Consider the following 6410-nt stretch of genomic DNA (forward strand, 5'->3'; position numbering starts at 1 on the left):
GAAAACTGGACAGCTACATGTAAAAGAATGAAATTAGAACGCTCCCTAACACCATAAACAAAAATAAACTCAAAATGTATTAAAGAACTAAATGTAAGACCAGACACTATAAAACTCTTAGAGGAAAACATAGGAAGAACATTCTTTGACATAAATCACAGAAGATCTTTTTTGACTCACCTCCTAGAGAAATAGAAATAAAAACAAAAATTAAAAAATGGGACCTAATGAAACTTAAAAGCTTTTGCACAGCAAAAGAAACTATAAACAAGACAAAAAGATAACCCTCAGAATGGGAGAAGGTATTTGCAAAGGAATCAATGGACAAAGGATTAACCTCCAAAATATATAAACAGCTCATGCAGCTCAATATTAAAAAAAAAAGAAACCCAATCCAAAAATGGGCATTAGACCTAAATAGACATTTCTCCAAAGACATACAGATGGCCAAGAGGCACATGTAAACTGCACAACATCAATAAGTATCAGAGAAATGCAAATCAAAACTACAATGTGGTATCACCTCACACCTGTTAAAATGAGCATCATCAGAAAATCTACAAAAAAAATGTTGGTGAGGGTGTGAAGAAAAGAGAACCCTCTTGCACTGTTGGTGGGAATGTAAATTGATACAGCCACTATGGAGAACAGTATGGAGTTTCCTTAAAAAACTAAAAATAGAATTACCATATGACCCAGCAATCTCACTACTGGGTGTATACTCAGAGAAACCATAATTCAAAAAGACACATGCACTCCAATGTTCTTTGCAGCACTATTTACAATAGTCAGGTCACGGAAGCAACCTAAATGTCCATCAACAGACAAATGGATAAAGAAGATGTGGTACAGGTTCTGTTGGGGAAGACGGCAGCGGCCAAGAGCACCCTTCTCTTCTTGCGGCCAGGGACTTCTGACTGAGCCTTCCCGGGAAGAGCGGTGACTGCAGGCGCCCTGCATCCCAGGAGCCCTAACCAACTTGGTTCCTCAATTAGTGGTGGGGAAGGGCATATCCTCTTGTGTAGGACTCAGGCTCTCCCTGCTGTCAGGATGAGGGCTCAGGGGGAAACCGAGGAGTCCGAAAGTGTGAGTAAGATGAGTTCTCTCTTGGAATGGCTCCATGCAAAATTTAACCAAAGTAGAACTTGGAGTGAAACCATTAAGCTTGTGCATCAATTCATGTAACATCTTTACCAGCAATGACTGACTGGAGTCTATAGCAAGCCAGAATGGACTGGGCTGTCATCTCAGTGCCAGTGACACTGAATGTTACATCACATCAGATATGTTCTATGTGGAAATGCAGTTAGATCCTACAGGACAGGTTTGTGATGTAAAAGTGGCTCACCATGGAGAGAATCCTGTGATCTGTCCAGAGTTTGTACAGCAGCTAAGGGGGAAAAATTTTGATGAATTTTCTAAGCAACTTAAGGGTCTTGTTAATCTTTATAACCTTCCAGGGGATAACAAACTGAAGACCAAATGTTCTTGGCTCTCCAATCCCTAGAACAAGATCTATCTAAAACGGCAGTTATGTATTGGAAAGTAACGAATGCTGGTCCCTTGGATAAGATTCTTCATGGAACTGTTGGCTATCTCACTCCAAGAAGTGGGGGTCATTTAATTAACTTGAAGTATTATGCCTCTCCTTCTGACATGCTGGATGATAAGACTACATCCCCTATCGTTTTGCACAAGAATAATGTTCCTTGATCTTTGGGCATGAATGCATCAGTGACAATTGAAGGAACATCTATTATGTATAAACTCCCAACTGCACCATTAATTATGGGGTCACATCCAGTTGACAACAAATGGACTCCCTCCTTCTCCTCAATCACCAGTGCGAAGAGTGTGGATCTTCCTGCCTGTTTCTTCTTGAAATTTCCCCAGCCAATCCCAGTATCTAGAGCATTTGTTCAGAAACTTCAGAACTGCACAGGAATTCCATTGTTTGAAACCCAGGCAACTTATGTACCCATCTATGAACCGATCACTCACTTTGAGATGTCAAAGGACCCTGACCTTGTACCTTTGAATCACAACATGTGATTTTATGCTGCTGTTCCAGGTCAGCCACACTGCTATTTCCTCAACAAGGATGCTCCACTTCCAGATGGTAGAAATCTACCAGGAACCTTGTTAGCAAAATCACCTTTCAGCACACTGGCTGGGTTCCCCTTATCCTGAATCTGATCAGACACCAAGGGGCTTAATACACCCTAATTGGAAGCTGTGTCAAAAGAACTATTCTGAAAGAAGATTCTCCTGGGCTCCTCCAATTTGAAGTGTGTCCGCTCTCAGAGTCCCGTTTCAGCATATCTTTTCAGCACCCTGTAAATGACTCCCTGGTGTCTGTGGTAATGGATATACAGGACTCAAAACATGTGAGCTGTAAACTCTACAAGGGACTGTCAGATGCACTCATCTTCACAGATGACTTCACTGCCAAAGTTGTTCAAATATGTATGTCCATCCCTGTAACAATGAGGGCTATTTGGAAGAAAGCTGAAACCATTCAGACCAACACCCCAGCACTGTCCCTCATTGCAGAGACAGTTGAAGACATGGTGAAAAAGAACCTGCCCCTGGCTAGCAGCCCAGGGTATGGCATGACCACAGGCAACAACCCAATGAGTGGTACCACTACACCAACCAACACATTTCTGGGGGTCCATATTACCTTGTTTAATATGAGCATGAATATCAAAGATAGGCATGAGTCTGTGAGCCATGGGGAGGACTTCAGCAAGGTGTCTCAGAACCAAGTTCTTACCAGTTTGTTGCAAATAACAGGGAACGGGGTGTCTACCATTGGCTCAAGTCTGACCCTCCTCATCACATGCCGCCACCTGTCTCTTCGAAGGCTGGAAACACCAAGAACCACCCGAAGCTCATGAATCTTCTTAAAGATATTCCTGCCCAGGATTTCTCAACCCTTTATGGAAGCAGCACTTTAGAAAGGCAGAATTCCTCTTCTGGTGCACCCCGGATGGAAATGTGCTTGGGAAGCAACCAGAGAAAGAAGAAGAAGACATAAAGATTATCACCTGACAAACCCAAGCACCAGACTGAAGATGACTTTCAGAGGGAGCTATTTTCAATGGATGTTGACTCACAGACCCTATCTTTGATGTCAACATGACAGCTGACACACTGGATATGCCACACATCATTCCAGCTCCAAGTCAGTGTAGCAATCCCCCAACAAATTACCGACAACAAGTAATTCATCCCCAACCCAGTATTCAAAGGAAAGGGTTAGGGTTAAGGTTAGGGTTAGGGTTAGGGTTAGGGAATGGTGTATGATTTAGGGTACAGGTTAGGGTATGAAAACAGGTTAGGGTTAGGTTACTTGTTAGGGTATGGGTTAGTGTTAGTGTATGGGTTAGGATTAGGGTAAACGTTAGGGTAAGGGTTAAGGTTAGGGTTAAGTATAGGGTTAGGGAATGGATATGGTTTTGGGTACAGGTTAGGGTATGACACGAGTTAGAGTTAGGGTACATGTTAGGGTATGGGTTAGAGTTAGTGTACACGTTAGGATTAGGGTATGGGTTAGGGTAAGGTTTAGGGTTAGTGTTAGGTTTAGGGTTAAGGTAGGGTTAGGATTAAGGAAAGGGTATGGTTTATGGTACAGGTTAGGGTATGACAATGGGTTGGGTTTAGGGTACATGTTAGGCTACGGGTTAGTGTTAGGCTTAAGATTAGGGTACGGGTTGTGTAAGGGTTAGGGTTAGGGTTAGGGTTAGGGTCAGGGAACGGGTATGGTTTAGGGTTAGTACAAAGGTTAGGATTAGGGTATGCGTTAGGTTAAGGTTTAGGGTTAAGGTTAGGGTTAGGCTTAGGCTTAGGGAATGGGTACTCTTTAGGGTACAGGTTAGGGTACGACAAGGGGATAGGGTAAGGGTACGTGGTAGGGTATGGGTTAGTGTTTGTGTACAGGTTAGGATTAGGGTACAGGTTAGGGTAAGGTTTAGGGTTAGTGTTAGGGTTAGCGTTAAGGTTAGGGTTAGGGTTAAGGAACGGGTATGGTTTAGGATATGCCAAAGGGTTAGGGTTGCGGTACATGTTAGGGGACAGTTTAGTGTTAATGAAAGGGTTAGGATTAGGGCGTGCGTTAGGGTAAGCATTAGGGTTAGGGTTAGGGTTAGGGAATGGGTACGGTTTAGGATAGAGGTGGGGTACAGCAACAGGTTAGGGTAAGAGTACTTGTTAGGGTATGGGTTAGTGTTAGTGTATGGGTTAGGATTAGGGAATGGTTTAGGGTAAGGTTAAGGTTAGGGTTAGGGTTAGGGTTAGGATTAGGGGATGGGTACGGTTTACGGTACAGTTTAGGGTACGAAAACAGATTAGGGTTAGGGTATGTGTTAGGGTACGGGTTAGTGTTAGTATACAGGTTAGGATTAAGGTACAGGATAGGTTAAGGATAAGGGTTAGGGTTAGGGTTAAGGTTAGGGTTAGGGAACTGGTATGGTTTAGGGTAGAAGTTAGGGTATGACAAATGTTTAGGGTTAGGGTATGTGTTAGGGTACGGTTTAGTGTTAGTGTATGGGTTAGGATTAGGGTAGAAGTTAGGGTATGACAAATGTTTAGGGTTAGGGTATGTGTTAGGGTACGGTTTAGTGTTAGTGTATGGGTTAGGATTAGGGTATGGGTTAGGGTAAGATTTAGGGTTAGAGTTATTGTTAGGGTTAGTGTTGGGGAACAGGTACAATTTAGGGTACAGGGTAGGGTACGACAATGGGTTAGGATTTGGGTAAGTGTTAGGATATGGTTCAGTGTTAGTGTACGGGTTAAGATTAGGGTACGGGTTAGTGTAAGAGTTAGAGTTATGCTTAGGTTTAGGGTCTGGTATGGTTTAGGTTACAGTTTAGGGTACGAGAAGGGTTTAGGTTTAGCATACGTGTTAGAGAACGGGTTAGTGATAGTCTACGGGATAGGATTAGGATACGGGTTAGGGTAAGGTTTAGGGTTAGTGTTAGGGTTAATGTTAAGGTTACGGTTAGGGTTCAGGAACGGGTATGGTTTAGGGTAAAAGTTAGGGTACAACAAGTGTTTAGGGTTAGGGTACGAGTTAGTGTACAGGTTAGGATTACGGTACAGGTTAGGTTAAAGTTTAGGGTTAGTGTTAGGGTTAGGGTTAAGGTTAGGGTTAGGGTTAGGGAATGGGTACGGTTTAGTGTTAGTGTTAGGGTTAGGGTTACAGTTAGGGTTAGGGAATGGGTATGGTACATGTTAGGGTACGACAATGGTTTCGGGTTAGCATATGTGTTAGGGTATGTGTTAGTGTTAGTGTACGGGTTAGGATTAGGGTATGGGTTAGGGTAAGGCTTCAGGTAAGGGTTAGGTTTAGGCTTAGGGTTAGGGTTAGAGTTAGGGTTAGGGTTAGGGAATAGGTGAATTGCAGTGCCCCTGTGCTCCATATAAAGTGATGGAAATATCCAATGGAAGTGTTAGAAACATCTTATTTTACCCGAGCCTTATACACTGCTATATATTAATTACAGTGTGGCTCACACATCTGTTCATTGAAGTTACAATGTTCTCAATTTCTCTTACTGATCCTCTAGAGTGGGCCCCAACAAGGCTCCCCTTGCCCAGTGTCATTGGAGCCAACAGATCGAGACTGAGTTTGGTTCAGAAGCAAGGGAAACTTTATATTTTGATCAGAGAATGGAGAGATGAGAGCGTGCGCTCCCACGCGTGCTGTGGGCTGAGCTGCTGTTTAGGGATCGCAGCAGCGTCAGCGGGAGGGAGGGGGAGGAGCTCTCGAGGGCTGGGTTGGCTGCAGCTGAGGCTCTATGTCGCGGAGTGTGCATGGAGCCCCGGGAGCTGAAGTGTCGACCCAGTCATTCTGCACTAGGAAATCGGGTCTGAAGTGCCGGGTGTGGGACCTCTGCGTGCGGAACCCTAGGAGCACGTGAAATTAGACAAAGCACAAAGGAAAAAAAGGTTAGACTTTAGTTTATTGCCCAGATTCTATTTTTATCTCCCAGGAATTTTTCATGGGCTTTGGCGGTGACAAACCCCTCCTCTGCCTTTTGTCCCATTCCTAATTCTTGGTGCGCTGTGGGTGCAGACCCCTCTTCTGTAACTGCTTCGTGCTGAGTTGGGAGTCCTCATACTCGTGGGGAGGGGCAGAACTTCTCCCCAGCAGCCTCCGGGTGAGGTTGATTGTCCCCAGGCCTCCTGCCTCACTGCTCGTCCGCCTGAGCGCCAGCATTGGAAGTGTTATAGATTCTAATGACCTTGAAGGGTGCAGGAAAGAGATGCGCAGAGACGCTGTGGGGGCCGGTTTTACCCCACCCCACATTTGTTCGGCCACCTTAGGCTGACGGTTTCTGCCAGCCTAGATGCTCTGACCAGTAGTCTGTGCTTTCATCAATTAGGCCCCTAAATTAACGTACAAA

At 44.4% G+C, this 6410-nt stretch overlaps 1 pseudogene; it reads left to right on the forward strand.

Moving 5' to 3' along the window:
• Window positions 1-1050: 1050 nt before the first annotated feature.
• LOC132527921 (mediator of RNA polymerase II transcription subunit 1-like) lies at window positions 1051-5924 on the forward strand (annotated as a pseudogene).
• The last annotated feature ends 486 nt before the right edge of the window (window positions 5925-6410 follow it).

The sequence above is a fragment of the Lagenorhynchus albirostris genome, chromosome 10, assembly GCF_949774975.1.
Source record: "Lagenorhynchus albirostris chromosome 10, mLagAlb1.1, whole genome shotgun sequence".
NCBI classification, from domain to species: Eukaryota; Metazoa; Chordata; class Mammalia; order Artiodactyla; family Delphinidae; genus Lagenorhynchus; species Lagenorhynchus albirostris.